Raw genomic sequence first — 17790 nt, forward strand, 5'->3', positions numbered from 1 at the left:
CTTTAAATACCCCTACCCTATTGTATGATTGTTCGCGTATGGAGTATGGCTGCTATCTAGCGCCCGACTTATCACTCAACGTGTCACACACGTGTCAGCGTCTACTGCTGTGACCGCCAGTGCGGTGCCACGCGCCAGTGTGCGCTTCCTGACCCACATCTGGGTGCTTAGTGGTGCCTGCCAGCACGGCACAGTTCGCACTTCGGTGCCTTAATTATATTATTCCTTTCACACCCAGTTGCGGTGTAGTGCCAGCAAGGGTCTAATCGGACTACAATCCCTGTTGGGGTTTAGTTCGCTGACCACTTGCTCGCGCTCTATGTGCGGTACCGCGGTCCTGTGACGCAACAGGATCGCTTTCTTCACGCTGGGTGAGGTTTAACCCACGCGTGTATACTTTTGAATACCGCCATATTGTCTGTCATTTCCTAGCAGCAGGTTTCACCTGCACGGTGGACCCCGGACTGCGAACGCATCTATATCATCTCTCTTGGTGCGTTCCGCCAGTCTTAACATTACACTAGCGCCAGGGTCTGGCTAGTGATGACAGACAAACAGCAATCTCTGCGGCATATCCAGCAGCTGGAGGGTAGGTTGGCGGCTCTCGAGAGCGCGACCTCAGCTGTGGATGTTACTGCAGTAGCTGTACAGGCTGCCAGCGTGGCTGCAGCTACTATGTCCATTGCCACCCCTGTTCCGACATTATCTCGCCTCCCGCTGCCAGAAAAATTTTCTGGTGATAGCAAGTTTTGTAGGGGATTTGTGAGTCAGTGCTCTATTCACCTCGAGCTCCTGGCTACACGTTTTCCCACAGAGCGGGCTAAGGTGGGATTTATTCTGTCTCTATTGTCGGACAGGGCGTTGGAATGGGCTACGCCGCTGTGGGAGCGTGGCGATCATGTGGTGCAGAGTGCTCCGCTGTTTCTGAGCGCTCTGAAACAGGTCTTTTTAGGACCTCAAGTCACCCATGATACTGCGCTCCAATTGCTGGCATTAACTCAGGGTGAGTCCTTGGTCAGTCATTTTGCCGTCCAATTCCGCACCTTAGCATCTGAGCTGGATTGGTCGGATAAAGCTCTTATCCCCATATTTTGGAGGGGCTTGGCTGACCACGTAAAGGACGCTCTGGCCACTAGGGAGATTCCTGCCACACTGGAGGAGTTAATAACTGTCTCCACTCGAATTGACCTCCGTTTTAACGAGCGGAGGTTAGAGCGAGCCCAGTGTAGGCAGAGGTTTCGGCTGGCTCCTACTTTCGCCAAACCTCTGGAATTTCCGGTCCTGGTTCCTGAGTCACATGAGGCCAGGGAAGTGTCACAAGCAGGATCTAAGTCCCGGACCGCTTGTGCACTCAGGGTCTGTCATGTTTGCCAGCAGTCAGGACATCTAGCCTCCAGATGTCCTCAGCGGTCGAGGAAACGTCAGCGTCTAGTGGTAGTAGGTGGAGGTACACTAGACACGGCGACGTTTGCCTCTAAGTTGTCCTTTAAGGGGACAATTACTATTGGCTCATTCTCCCACTCGGTAGAGCTCTGCGTGGATTCTGGGGCGGAGGGCAATTTTATGTCTTCTGCCTTTGCCCAACGTCACGCAATACCCTTGGTTATGCTTGCTCAACCAGTAACGGTGCGAGTGGTGAATGGGTCGACATTGCCCTCACAGATAACACACCAGACCATCCCTTTTACTCTGTCCATGTCGCCATCTCATCAGGAGATAATTTCTCTGCTCGTCATTCTGGAAGGAATTGATGAGGTCCTGTTGGGAATACCTTGGCTACGGTACCACTCTCCTCATATCGAGTGGTCCTCAGGCAGAATTCTGGGTTGGGGTGAATCTTGTGGGGGTAGGTGTCAGAGGGAGTGCGTTCAGGTTGCTACTACTGAGGTACCCGCAGATCTATCCTCTCTCCCCAAGCAGTATTGGTCTTATGCAGATGTGTTCTCCAAAAAGGCGGCGGAGGTCCTTCCGCCTCATCGCCCCTATGACTGTCCTATTGATCTCTTGCCTGGTGCTGAGCCTCCCCGGGGTCGAGTTTATCCGCTATCTCTCCCGGAGACGGAGGCAATGTCACAGTACATCCAGGAAAATCTGGCAAGAGGATTCATTAGGAAATCAGTGTCACCTGCTGGGGCAGGGTTCTTCTTCGTGCAGAAGAAGAATGGGGAATTGCGCCCATGCATAGACTACAGGGGTCTTAACGCCATCACCGTTAAGAATAAGTATCCTTTGCCCTTGATATCTGAGTTATTCGATAGACTTCGGGGAGCAAGGGTATTTACTAAATTAGATTTGCGGGGTGCTTACAACCTGATTCGCATCCGTGAGGGGGACGAATGGAAGACGGCCTTTAACACCAGGGATGGGCACTATGAGTATCTGGTGATGCCCTTCGGGCTCTGTAATGCCCCAGCCGTTTTCCAAGACTTTGTGAACGATATCTTCCGGGATATGCTTTCCACCTCGGTTGTAGTCTATCTGGATGATATTCTTATCTACTCTCCAGATATTGACTCCCACCGGAGAGATGTTTGCAAAGTCTTCGACCTCCTACGGGCAAACTCCCTCTATGCCAAATTTGAGAAGTGTATGTTTGAGCAGGAGTCTTTACCTTTCCTGGGCTACATCATCTCGGCCCAGGGATTGGCTATGGATCCTGCCAAACTACAGGCAGTGATGGACTGGCAGGAACCCCATTCTCTGAAAGCGGTGCAGCGCTTTATGGGGTTCATAAATTACTATCGTCAGTTCATCCCCCACTTCTCAACCCTGGTAGCTCCCTTGGTATCCCTCACCAAGAAGGGAGCGAATCCTAAATCGTGGTCCGAAGAGGTCTCCAAGGCCTTCACTTATATTAAGTCCCACTTTGCTAGCGCTCCCATCTTACATCGTCCCGAGGTGGATAAGCCATTCCTAATGGAGGTGGATGCCTCTTCCGTTGGTGCAGGAGCAGTCCTCTATCAAAAGGATGCTCAAGGTCGGAAGCATCCATGCTTCTTCTTCTCAAAAACCTTCTCACCAGCGGAGAGAAATTACTCCATCGGGGATAGGGAGTTGCTGGCAATGAAGTTGGCCTATTTGGAATGGAGACATCTCTTGGAGGGTGCTCGGTTCCCATTCCAAGTCTACACGGACCACAAGAATTTGGTCTATTTACAGACAGCCCAGCGGCTGAATTCTCGTCAGGCCAGATGGTCCTTGTTTTTCTCCCGGTTCCACTTCACTCTACATTATCTCGCCGGGGAGAAGAACATTCGTGCTGACGCTCTCTCTCGCTCCCTGGTGTCAACTGTGGAGGAGGAGGACGAGCCTCGGCTCATTGTCCCTTCAGAGAGTCTGAGAACCGTAGCTCCGGTTTCGCTTGAGTCTGTGCCTCCGGGCAAGACTTTTGTCCCCATCAATTTGCGTCCGGAGGTTCTCTTATGGGCTCATTCGTCCAGAGTGGGTGGACACTTTGGGGCAAAGAGGACATCTGAGTTGTTGGCGAGAATGTATTGGTGGCCACATATGGTTCGTGACGTTGGAGACTACGTTCGGGCATGTGTCTCTTGTGCCAAAAATAAGTCTCTCCGTCAATGGCCAGCTGGGTTGTTATACCCTCTGCCGGTGGCAGACAGGCCCTGGGAGATGGTCGGGATGAACTTTGTGGTGGGTTTGCCCAAGTCACGTGGCTGTACTGTCATTTGGGTTATCACCGACCATTTTTCTAAAATGGTGCATTTGGTGCCGCTTCCCCGGCTACCTTCTGCACGGGCCTTGGCAGCATTGTTTGTTAAACACATCTTCCGTCTTCACGGTATGCCAGACAAAATTGTCAGTGACCGGGGTCCCCAGTTTGCGTCTCGGTTCTGGAGAGAGCTTTGTCGCCTTCTCAGTATCGAGTTGAATCTCTCTTCGGCATATCATCCCGAGACGAATGGGTTGGTGGAGAGAGCCAACCAGACCTTGGTCACATATCTGTGACATTTTGTCTCTGCTAAACAAGATGACTCTGCATCTTTGCTACCGTGGGCGGAGTTTGCTCTTAACAATGCTGTAGCTGACTCCACTGGACAGACCCCATTCCTCCTTAACTATGGTCAGCATCCGCGGGTACCTGTGCCCATGCCCGTGTCTTCCGCCGATTCCAGGGTGGCAGACTGGGCTGTGGAGGCACGGGACATTTGGGATCGCACTCAGGATGCCATTCGGGCTTCCAAGGAGAGAATGAGGTCCTCCGCTGATGTTCATCGGCGCCCCGCTCCGACCTTTGCTCCTGGCGACTTGGTGTGGCTCTCCGCCCGTAACATCAGGCTGCGAGTTGAGTCCACTAAGTTTGCGCCTCGCTACTTGGGTCCCTTCAAGGTTCTCGAACAGGTTAATCCTGTGGTCTACCGCCTGGCTCTTCCTCCACGCTTGGGTATCACCGACACCTTTCATGTGTCCCTCTTGAAACCCGTATACATGTCCCGGTTTTCCGAGTCATCTGCCGGGACATCGGGTTCGTCTACGGACGATTACTAGGTGAACGCTATTTTGGGGTGTAAGGTGGTACGTGGCAAAAAGTTCTATCTGGTGGATTGGAAGGGTTATGGTCCAGAGAACAGGTCATGGGAGCCTGCTGAAAACATTCAGGCCCCACAGCTCATTGCTGCCTTCGAACGTAGCGAGGCCCAAGGAGGGGGGGCCATGTTAGGAGTCGAGTTTCCTCTGCTGCACAGGGGGAATCTCGATCCGTCTCCGCTGCGGTCTCCCATTCTCCTCCAGCCGCAGTGGAGCCTGCTCAGCAGGGACGTCGATCCCAGCATCTCGCTCAGTCTGACTCTGTGAGAAGAGTTACTGCTGCTTCTCCAGCTTCTGCCTGTAAAGCCTATACTGGTCAGCAGCGAGTGGACTTCTCTGGGACTAAGTCCTTGTCTGCGCACACTGAGCATGCCCAGGGCAAGATCTCCCGTTGGAGATCGAGGGTCATGTGCTCAGACCCTGCAGCGCATTCTATTGGTCCTCTTGGCAGGTCTTGGAAGGGCAAAGTTTCTGTGGCCGCTTCCTGTCCTGCAACTATATAAACTGCGCATGACCGCACGGCCATGCGCTAGTGTACAATTTAATACATGTGTTTGTTGTGAGTGCAAGTCGTTCTTTAAATACCCCTACCCTATTGTATGATTGTTCGCGTATGGAGTATGGCTGCTATCTAGCGCCCGACTTATCACTCAACGTGTCACACACGTGTCAGTGTCTACTGCTGTGACCGCCAGTGCGGTGCCACGCGCCAGTGTGCGCTTCCTGACCCACGTCTGGGTGCTTAGTGGTGCCTGCCAGCACGGCACAGTTCGCACTTCGGTGCCTTAATTATATTATTCCTTTCACACCCAGTTGCGGTGTAGTGCCAGCAAGGGTCTAATCGGACTACAATCCCTGTTGGGGTTTAGTTCGCTGACCACTTGCTCGCGCTCTATGTGCGGTACCGCGGTCCTGTGACGCAACAGGATCGCTTTCTTCACGCTGGGTGATGTTTAACCCACGCGTGTATACTTTTGAATACCGCCATATTGTCTGTCATTTCCTAGCAGCAGGTTTCACCTGCACGGTGGACCCCGGACTGCGAACGCATCTATATCATCTCTCTTGGTGCGTTCCGCCAGTCCTAACACAGTAGATTAAGTGTTTTTGAATATCCATATTGAATCAGGAGCCCCATATAACGCTCCATACAGTTTATGATGGGCCCCATAAGATGCTCCATACAAAATACGCCCCATATAATGCTCCACACTGATTATGATGGGCCCCATAAGATGCTCCATATTATAATATGCCCCATATAATGCTGCACAAATGTTGTTTATGACCCCATAAGATGCTCCATACAGACATTTGCTCCATACAATGCTGCACAAATGCTGATTATGGCCCCATAAGATGCTCCATACAGACATTTGCCCCATACAATGCTGCACAAATGCTGATTATGGCCCCATAAGATGCTCCATACAGACATTTGCCCCATATAATGCTGAATAAATGATGATTATGGCCCCATAAGATGCTCCATACAGACATTTGCCCCATATAATGCTGAATAAATGCTGATTATGGCCCCATAAGATGCTCCATAGACACATTTGCCTCATATAATGCTGCACAAATGCTGATTATGGCCCCATAAGATGCTCCATACAGACATTTGCCCCATACAATGCTGCACAAATGCTGATTATGGCCCCATAAGAAGCTCCATACAGACATTTGCCCCATATAATGCTGAATAAATGCTGATTATGGCCCCATAAGATGCTCCATACAGACATTTGCCCCATATAATGCTGAATAAATGCTGATTATGGCCCCATAAGATGCTCCATAGACACATTTGCCTCATATAATGCTGCACAAATGCTGATTATGGCCCCATAAGATGCTCCATACAGACATTTGCCCCATACAATGCTGCACAAATGCTGATTATTGCCCCATAAGAAGCTCCATACAGACATTTGCCCCATATAATGCTGAATAAATGCTGATTATGGCCCCATAAGATGCTCCATACAGACATTTGCCCCATATAATGCTGAATAAATGCTGATTATGGCCCCATAAGATGCTCCATAGACACATTTGCCTCATATAATGCTGCACAAATGCTGAATATGGCCCCATAAGATGCTCCATTCAGACATTTGCCTCATATAATGCTGCACAAATGCTGATTGTTGCCCCATAACATACTCCATACAGACATTTGCCTCATATAATGCTGCACAAATGCTGATTATGGCCCCATAAGATGCCCCATAGAGATATTTACCCCATATAATGCTGCACAAATGCTGATTATGGCCTCATAAGATGCTCCATAGAGACATTTTCTTCATATAATGCTGCACAAATGCTGATTATGGCCCCATAAGATGCTCCATACAGATATTTGCCCCATATAATGCTGCACAAATGTTGGTTATGGCCCCATAAGATGCTCTATAGAGACATTTGCCCCCATATAACACTGCACATGGCCCCATAAGATGCTCCATAGAGATATTTGCCCCCATATAATGCTGCACATGGCCCCATAAGATGCTCAATAGAAATATTTGCCCCATATAACGCTGCACATGGCCCCATAACATGCTCAATAGAGTTATTTGCCCGCATATAATGCTGATTATGGCCTCATAAGATGCTCCATAGAGACATTTTCTTCATATAATGCTACACAAATGTTGATTATGGCCCCATAAGATGCTCTATAGAGACATTTGCCCCCATATAATACTGCACATGGCCCCATAAGATGCTCCATAGAGACATTTGACCCATATAATGCTACACAAACGCTGATTATGGCCCCATAAGATGCTACATACAGACATTTGCCCCATATAATGCTGAACAAATGCTGATTATGGCCCCATAAGATGCTCCATAGACACATTTGCCCCATATAATGCTACACAAATGCTGATTATGGTCCCATAAGATGCTCCATACAGACATTTGCCCCATATAATGCTGCACAAATGCTGATTATTGCCCCATAAGATGCTCCATAGAGACATTTGACCCATATAATGCTACACAAATGCTGATTATGGCCCCATAAGATGCTCCATACAGATATTTGCCCCATATAATGCTGCACAAATGTTGGTTATAGCCCCATAAGATGCTCTATAAAGACATTTGCCCCCATATAATAATGCACATGGCCCCATAAGATGCTCAATAGAAATATTTGCCCCATATAACACTGCACATGGCCCCATAAGATGCTCAATAGAGTTATTTGCCCGCATATAATTCTGATTATGGCCTCATAAGGTGCTCCATAGAAATATTTATCCCATATAACGCTGCACATGGCCCCATAAGATGCTCCATAGAGATATTTGTCCCATATGCTGTTGCTGCAATAAAAAAAAAAACAAATCACATACTCACCTCTCAGGCACTTGCTATATTCACCTATCCAACATTACACCGCTGAGCGCCGCTGTGTCTTCCGCGTCCTCTGCACTGATTGTTCAGGCAGAGGGCGGTGCGCACACTAATCGCGTCATCGCGCCATCTGACCTGAGCATCACTGCAGAGGATGTGGAAGATGAAGCGGCACTGATGGTGGAACGTGGGACAGGTGAATATGCCCCCGTTATACTCACCTGCTCCTGGCGCCGTCCCTGCGCGTCCCTGCTTCTCCGGACGCCGGCAGCTTCTTCCTGTATTGAGCGGTCACATGGTACCGCTAATTACAGTAATGAATATGCGGCTCCACCCCTATGAGAGTGGAGTTGGGTCCATATTCATTACTGTAATGAGCGGTACCATGTGACCGCTCAATACCGGAAGAAGCTGTCAGCACCCAGAGAACCAAGGACCTGCAGGGACCGTGCCAGGAGCAGGTGAGTATTATTAGACAGCTGCCGCTCCCCCTCCCCTGCCGACCCCTGGGAATGACTCGAGTATAAGCCGAGAGGGGCAATTTCAGCCTAAAAAAAATACTCGAGTATATACGGCAAGTACAATATGTAACAACCAAAATGGGTTGTTCTAAAGAAAGTTTTTCTTTATTTTTGGTACTCTTATTGATTGTGTCAGGTTTGGAATTAGAAGTCGTAGTAATGAGTTAGAGGGGAAAAAAAATGTAGTCAGCTTACCGGTCTTAGAAGGAATCCCCAGACCTGCCAACTCCCAGCACGGATAGGGGTGAGCGCCCACAGCAAATGGAGATAAGAGGATAAATGATCCAGCTGAAGTCGGAGGTGGTTCAAACTTTGTGAGACTTTATTAGACAACTGAAGCGATAAATTGTTCTTTAAAAAAGTCTTTGCATAGCAAACACCTGGCACACCAGTAAGGAGGATCAACGCGTTTCAACTATGAAGTCTTACTCATGATCTACCTAATAGTGCAATGAAAACATATATATAGTGTGCACAAGCCATTGATTGGACAGACAATTAAAAATGCAAACAAGCATGTATAAATGTATAGAGAAGTAATCACCGGTTAAGAATATCATAGAAATAACTTAAATTGACATAGTAAATACCCTTAAGATGCATTGCTTGAACATTACTTAAACATTAATTAGTATTGTTTTATTAAATCATGTCTAGCATTAAGACCATAGGGAATACGTGTGTCAAGCATAAACATCCAATACGTTTCCCTATTGAAAAGTTTCTGCTGTAAATTACCTCCTCGCTGGGGTTTGTAAACCTTTTCTATTCCACAAATTCTAAGACTAGTTAAATTACCTTTGTGCACGTTGTAAAAGTGTCTGGACACAGCTGAAGCAGAAAGGGCTTTAGAATTTACGGCATCTGATAGATGCCGTCTCACTTGTACTTTTAGCGGACATGTAGTGCAGCCTATGTATTGAACTTTACATGTAATACATTCTATTAGATACACTACATTTTCAGTGTTGCAATTAATGTAATCATGTATATCGAATTGTTTATGGTTTTGAAAGGCTGATAATTTGTTTGTTTTATGCACATAGTTACATGTTTTGCAGCGAGTGGCTCCACATCTAAAAAACCCTGTGGCGTTGAGCCAAGTAGCTCTATTAGTATCCCGTAGAGAGCTAGAGAATAGACTTGGGGACAGGATCGAGCCCAAAGTGGGTGCTCGTTTAGCAACAAATTTGATATCGTTCTGTGTTAGAATTTGTCTCAATTTGTCATCTTGTTTTAACATAGGTAAATGATTTTTGACAATATCCACAATCTGCCTATATAGCGAGCTACATGGGGTACTGAATACTACATTATTGTTGCTTTTCTGTGGACTATTATAAGTAAAATTATAATTTTTTGTCGTTAATAGATTTTTGCAATCTACTTTGGAGATTTTTTTACGTGCTTTGTCCAGATTCCATTTAGTATGTTTTAATGTGTTGCCTGAGAGATTCAAATACCAAAAATGTATGTTTTTTCTGAAAAGAATGGGTGAATTTGAAATTGAAATTATTGTTATTTATATGTTCAACAAATGTAGTCACCTCCTCCCCTCCATACTAGGATCTATATAGCGACCATACCACACAATGTGTTTGCATATATCATTATCATCATTGTAGATGTGGCTCTCTTCCCATTTCAACATAACGATATTCGCTAGAGAAGGCGAAAATTTAGCGCCCATACTCACTCCCGTTAGTTGTTTAAAAAACCTATTGTCAAAACAAAAGTAATTATGGTTTAGTAAAAAATCCACTGCAGATATCAAAAAACTTTTTGTATCATTATTGTAGGCAGAGTATGTATCCAAATAATATGACAAACTCGACAATGCCACTGAATAAGGAATTGATGGATATAAACCTACCACATCAAATGTAAGCCATGCATAATCTTCCTTCCAGTAAAATTGGTCAAAAACTGAGGTTACATATTTTGAGTCCCATATGAAACTAGGGGTATTTTGTACCAATGGTTGCAGGGAATGGTCCACCCAAGATCCCAATCTTTCCCCTATGGAACCAATACCAGCAACTATTGGTCTCATTGGGGGAGGAAACACATTTTTGTGTATTTTAGGGAATGAATGATAAATTGGTGTAACTGGATGATCGTTTTTTAAAAATTCTGCTATTCTATCGTCAATAACATTCATATGTACACCTTCCAGTAACAGGTTGTGCAGCAATGAATTAAATTTTTCGGTAGGGTTGGAGCTAAGTTTAGAATACAGGTCCTTCTCAAAAAATTAGCATATAGTGTTAAATTTCATTATTTACCATAATGTAATGATTACAATTAAACTTTCATATATTATAGATTCATTATCCACCAACTGAAATTTGTCAGGTCTTTTATTGTTTAAATACTGATGATTTTGGCATACAACTCCTGATAACCCAAAAAACCTGTCTCAATAAATTAGCATATATCACCCATCCAATCAAATAAAAGTGTTTTTTAATAACAAACAAAAAAACCATCAAATAATAATGTTCAGTTATGCACTCAATACTTGGTCGGGAATCCTTTGACAGAAATGACTGCTTCAATGCGGCGTGGCATGGAGGCAATCAGCCTGTGACACTGCTGAGATGTTATGGAGGCCCAGGATGCTTCAATAGCGGCCTTAAGCTCATCCAGAGTGTTGGGTCTTGCATCTCTCAACTTTCTCTTCACAATATCCCACAGATTCTCTATGGGGTTCAGGTCAGGAGAGTTGGCAGGCCAATTGAGCACAGTAATACCATGGTCAGTAAACCATTTACCAGTGGTTTTGGCACTGTGAGCAGGTGCCAGGTCGTGCTGAAAAATGAAATCTTCATCTCCATAAAGCATTTCAGCCGATGGAAGCATGAAGTGCTCCAAAATCTCCTGATAGCTAGCTGCATTGACCCTGCCCTTGATGAAACACAGTGGACCAACACCAGCAGCTGACATGGCACCCCACACCATCACTGACTGTGGGTACTTGACACTGAACTTCAGGCATTTTGGCATTTCCTTCTCCCCAGTCTTCTTCCAGACTCTGGCACCTTGATTTCCGAATGACATGCAAAATTTGCTTTCATCAGAAAAAAGTACTTGGGACCACTTAGCAACAGTCCAGTGCTGCTTCTCTGTAGCCCATTTCCTGCACACGCCTGTGCACGGTGGCTCTGGATGTTTCCACACCAGACTCAGTCCACTGCTTCCTCAGGTTCCCCAAGGTCTGGAATTGGTCCTTCTCCACAATCTTCCTCAGGGTCCGGTCTCCTCTTCTCGTTGTACAGCGTTTTCTGCCACATTGTTTCCTTCCAACAGACTTACCATTGAGGTGCCTTGATACAGCACTCTGGGAACAGCCTATTTGTTGAGAAATTTCTTTCTGGGTCTTACCCTCTTGCTTGAGGGTGTCAATGATGGCCTTCTTGACATCTGTCAGGTCGCTAGTCTTACCCATGATGGGGGTTTTGAGTAATGAACCAGGCAGGGAGTTTATAAAAGCCTCAGGTATCTTTTGCATGTGTTTAGAGTTAATTAGTTGATTCAGAAGATTAGGGTAATAGGTCGTTTAGAGAACCTTTTCTTGATATGCTAATTTATTGAGACAGGTTTTTTGGGTTATCAGGAGTTGTATGCCAAAATCATCAGTATTTAAACAATAAAAGACCTGACAAATTTCAGTTGGTGGATAATGAATCTATAATATATGAAAGTTTAATTGTAATCATTACATTATGGTAAATAATGAAATTTAACACTATATGCTAATTTTTTGAGAAGGACCTGTACATCTCCTTATTTTCCAAATCTAGTAGATTCAGTTTTTTATATAGCCCTGCGTCTAGTAGCACAATAGTGCCTCCTTTGTCTGATTGTCTTATTATAATATCCTGGTTATCATGCAGCTCTTTCAGCACTTTTCTTTCCTTTTTTGTCAGGTTGGAATAATTATTTTTGGAAAAATCTATTACCGACAAAAAATGATAAATCTACTTATAATAGTCCACAGAAAAGCAACAATAATGTAGTATTCAGTACCCCATATAGTTTACAATATAGGCAGATTGTGGATATTGTCAAAAATCATTTACCCATGCCAAAACCAACTTCTCCACCATTACAGAAGATCAACTCTCCACTCTACTCTCAAGATCGCATCTCACCACCTGTGCGCTTGACCCGCTCCCATCCCACCTCATCCCAAACCTCACCACAGTCTTAATCCCAACCCTAACCCATCTCTTCAACCTATCACTAACAACTGGTGTTTTCCCCTCAAGCTTTAAACATGCCTCCATCACACCTATCCTCAAAAAGCCCTCTCTTGACCCATCCTCTGTATCTAGCTATCACCCTATATCACTTCTCCCTTATGCCTCCAAACTACTGGAACAACACGTCTACCTTGAACTGTCCTCCAATCTCTCTTCTTGCTCCCTCTTTGACCGCTTACAATCTGGCTTCCGGTCACACCACTCCACTGAAACTGCCCTAACTAAGGTCACCAATGACCTCTTAACCGCCAAGAGCAAGCGACACTACTCTATCCTCCTCCTCCTCGACCTGTCGGCTGCCTTTGACACAGTGGACCATTCCCTATTATTACAGACCCTCTCATCCCTTGGCATCACAGACTTGGCCCTATCCTGGATCTCATCATACCTAACAGACCAGACATTCAGCGTCTCTCCCAATCACACACCACCTCCTCACCTCGCCCCCTATCTGTTGGAGTCCCACAAGGTTCAGTCCTTGGGCCCCTGCTCTTCTCCATATACACCTTTGGCCTGGGACAGCTCATAGAATCTCATGGCTTTCAGTATCACCTCTATGCTGATGACACACAGATCTACATCTCTGGACCAGATATCACCTCCCTACTAACCAGAATCCCTCAATGTCTGTCCACTATTTCATCCTGCTAGATTTCTGAAACTTAACATGGACAAAATAGAATTCATCATCTTTCCCCCATCTCACGTGACCCCCCCAATGAACCTATCAATTACAGTAAATGGCTGCCCACTCTCCCCAGTCCCAAAAGCTCGCTGCCTCGGGGTAATCCTTGACGTTGATCTCTCCTTCAAACCGCATATACAAGCCCTTTCCACTTCCTGCCGACTTCAACTCAAAAATATTTAACAAATCCGTACATTCCTCAACCAAGAATCTGCAAAAACCCTAGTGCATGCCCTCATCATCTCTCTCCTTGACTACTGCAACCTCCTGCTCTGTGGCCTCCCCTCTAACACTCTCGCACCCCTCCAATCTATTCTAAACTCTGCTACCAGACTAATCCACCTGTCCCCCCGCTATTCCCTGGCCACTCCCCTCTGTCAATCCCTTCACTGGCTCCCCATTGCCCAAAGACTCCACTACAAAACCCTAACCATGACATACAAAGCCATCCACAACCTGTCTCCTCCATACATCTGTGACCTCGTCTCCCGGCACTTACCTACACGCAACCTCCGATCCTCACAAGATCTCCTTCTCTACTTCCCTCTCATCTCCTCTTCCCACAATCGTATACAAGATTTCTCTCGCGTATCACCCCTACTCTGGAACCCTCTACCACAACACATCAGACTCCCTCCTACCATCGAAACCTTCAAAAAGAACCTGATGACCTCTTCCAACAAGCCTACAACCTGCAGTAACCACCGATCGACCAAACCGCTGCATGACCAGCTCTACCCTTGCCTACTGTATCCTCACCCATCCCTTGTAGATTGTGAGCCTTCGCTGGCAGGGTCCTCTCTCCTCGTGTACCAGTTGTGACTTGTATTGTTCAAGACTATTGTACTTGTTTTTATTATGTATACCCTTCCTCACATGTAAAGCGCCATGGAATAAATGGCGCTATATGAATAAATAATAATAAAACAAGATGACAAATTGAGACAAATTCTAACACAGAACGATATCAAATTTGTTGCTAAACGAGCACCTACTTTGTGCTCGATCCTGTCCCCAAGTCTATTCTCTAGCTCTCTACGGGATACTAATAGAGCTACTTGGCTCAACGACACAGGGTTTTTTAAATGTGGAGCCACTCGCTGCAAAACATATAACTATGTGCATAAAACAAACAAATTCTCATCCTTTCATAATCATAAACAATTTGATATATATGATTACATTAATTGCAACGCTGAAAATGTAGTGTATCTAATAGAATGTATTACATGTAAAGTTCAATACATAGGCTGCACTACATGTCCGCTAAAAGTACAAGTGAGACGGCATCTATCAGATGCCATAAATTCTAAAGCCCTTTCTGCTTCAGCTGTGTCCAGACACTTTTACAATGTGCACAAAGGTACCGTATTTTTCGGACTATAAGATGCACCGGACTATAAGGCGCACCCAGGTTTTAGAGGTGGAAAATAGGGAAAAAAAATATTTGAAGCTAAAAAATGTGGTAAAATATTTAATACCATAAATGACATACTATTATATGTGGTGTTATTATATATAATAGTATGTTATTATGTTGGAAGCTGCGGGACCAGTGTGGTGTCTGTAAAGTACTATATGAAGATGCTGGAGGGTGAGTATAAGAATGGGGGCACAGGGCTTATATTTAAAGCACCACTCCAGCACTGCAAAATAACACTGGAGTGCTGCTTTAAAATCCCATGGGAGAACTATAACTCCCAGCATGTCCTGCAGATCCTATGACATGCTGGGAGTTATAGTTCACCAAAGGAGTGGCAGAGTGCTTTATTGTGTTTTGTAAAGACTAACCTCTTAAATGTGGCAGCCAGCCACACTGTGGTGAGGTTAAAGCTGGAGCGTCCCATGACTGCACACAGAGTAGTCCCTCTTTCCTTTCCACAGCACAAGTTATGAGGAAGCTGCAGATTCTAGTGGAGACTGGAGAGCCTGAAGGACCTGTGATGATGTCAGGAAGAGGGAGGGCTCTGAGCTGCCATGTGATGCTCCAGCCCGCCCACTCCTGACATCATCACAGGTCCTCCTGCACAGAACTCAGCGTCCAGCCCAGGCATGGCAGGCAGGTATGCAGCCATCTCCTCTCTCCCTTGGCCCCTGCTGCTGCCTCCTCTCCCCCAGACACACAGACCTGCCCAGCTGCTGCAGGAATCAGCGCTGGAGAAGCCATGTGTGTCCCTGCTTAAGCATTTGCTGCTCCCGGCTCACTGCCCAGCTGATAGGTGGGCGGGGAGCCGCTAATGAATATTCACTGCACTTAATCATCGGGAGCACATGGTTTCTCCAGTGCTGATTCTGGGCAGTGGGACATCCTGAAGTGGGATAAAAGTGCGATCCCACTCACTGCTGCCCCCCTCCCCACATGCTACATCCGTACCATAAGACGCACCCACACTTTCCTCCCAAATTTGGAGGAAAAAAAGTGCGTCTTATGGTCGGAAAAATACGGTAATTTAACTAGTCTTAGATTTTGTGGAATAGAAAAGGTTTACAAACCCCAGCGAGGAGGTAATTTACAGCAGAAACTTTTCAATCGGGAAACGTATTGGATGTTTATGCTTGACACATGTATTCCCTATGGTCTTAATGCTAGACATGATTTAATAAAACAATACTAATTAATGTTTAAGTAATGTTCAAGCAATGTATCTTAAGGGTATTTACTATGTCAATTTAAGTTATTTCTATGATATTCTTAACCGGTGATTACTTCTCTATACATTTATACATGCTTGTTTGCATTTTTAATTGTCTGTCCAATCAATGTCTTGTGCACACTATATATATGTTTTCATTGCACTATTAGGTAGATCATGAGTAAGACTTCATAGTTGAAACGCGTTGATCCTCCTTACTAGTTTGCCAGGTGTTTGCTATGCAAAGACTTTTTTAAAGAACGATTTATCGCTTCAGTTGTCTAATAAAGTCTCACAAAGTTTGAACCACCTCCGCCTTCAGCTGGATCATTTCTCCTCGTAGTAATGAGTTCTCTCGATTTATTTTCTGTAATGTTAAATGTGCGATCAATCGTCCAACTAGGGTATTTTCTATCCATGAGACGTTTTTTAATACTCCTTTTTTTCCGTGTTAAGTGACAACTCTTTACCTCAGTTTGTTTTAGACCTTAACCCCTTTCCGACATCGGGCGTACGTTTACGCCAATGTCGGACTCCCTCACGTTCATGTGGATTCTGGCGGTGAGCCCACATTTTTCCTGACACATGTCAGCTGTTTTGAACAGCTGACGTGCCTACAATAGCCGTGGCTGGAATCGCAGTAACCAGTAAAATGCCGCTGTCAAACTGACAGCGGCATTTAACAAGCACTTCAGTCATTCGCGCTGTAAATCCACCTTTAGTATTAGCTATCCCTCCTAGCTTTGTGTCATCAGCAAATTTAATCAGTTTACCCTCAATTCTTTCATCTAAACCATTGATAAAAATGTTGAATAATACAGGGTCCAGGACAGAGCCCTGTGGTACCCCAATTGAGACATTCTTCCAATTGGATGTGCAGCCATTTACGACAACTCTGTAGGTCCGATCACTAAGCCAGTTATGAAACCAACTAACAGTTGCTTTGTCCATTCCATACCTAGTCATTTTTTTCATTAAGGACAGTGTGAGATACTTTGTCAAATGCTTTGCTGAAGAAGATATATACTCTATCTACAGCATTTCCCTGATCCACCCAGTCAGCGATGCTGTAATATAAGGAAACTAAGTTAGTCTGACATGACTTATTAGTTACAAACCCATGCTGACTCTGGTTAATCACTTCATTCTTATCCAGTTACTGTTGTGAATTCTGCTTTTGGGTTCCCTCCAGTGGTTGTAGGTGGGAATGCAGTTGTCCCTGAGTCGCAGTCTTGGCCAGGTGTATCTGCTGATTGCAGTTCTGACTGGGATATTTGGGTGTGCAGGATTCATTAGTCCTTGCCAGTTGTCCATGATTCTGGGAGGAGTAGGTTCTCTGTCTGGTTCCTCTTGCCTTGCTGCTAATTCAGCAAAGATAAGTGTTTGTTTGTTTTCCTGTGGCCCACTTGCTGTGTGCTAATAATTTTGTGCTATTCATTTGTTTCTTGTCCAGCTTAGATTGTGTCAGTGTTTTCTCAGTCTAGTTAGATTCTCAGGAGTTGCAGATATACGCTCCACATCTTTAGTTAGATGGTGGAACTTTTTGTATCTGCTGTAGATATTTTTTGAAGGGTTTTTTACTGACCGCTTAGTATTCTGTCCTATCCTTTCCTATTTAGCTAGAAGTGGCCTCTTTTGCTAAATCCTGTTTCCTGCCTGCGTGTGTCTTTCCTCTATTACTCACAGTCAATATTTGTGGGGGGGCTGCCTATCCTTTGGGGTTCTGCTCTGAGGCAAGGTAGAATTCCTATTTCCATCTATAGGGG

The sequence above is a fragment of the Ranitomeya imitator genome, chromosome 2, assembly GCF_032444005.1.
Source record: "Ranitomeya imitator isolate aRanImi1 chromosome 2, aRanImi1.pri, whole genome shotgun sequence".
NCBI classification, from domain to species: domain Eukaryota; kingdom Metazoa; phylum Chordata; class Amphibia; order Anura; family Dendrobatidae; genus Ranitomeya; species Ranitomeya imitator.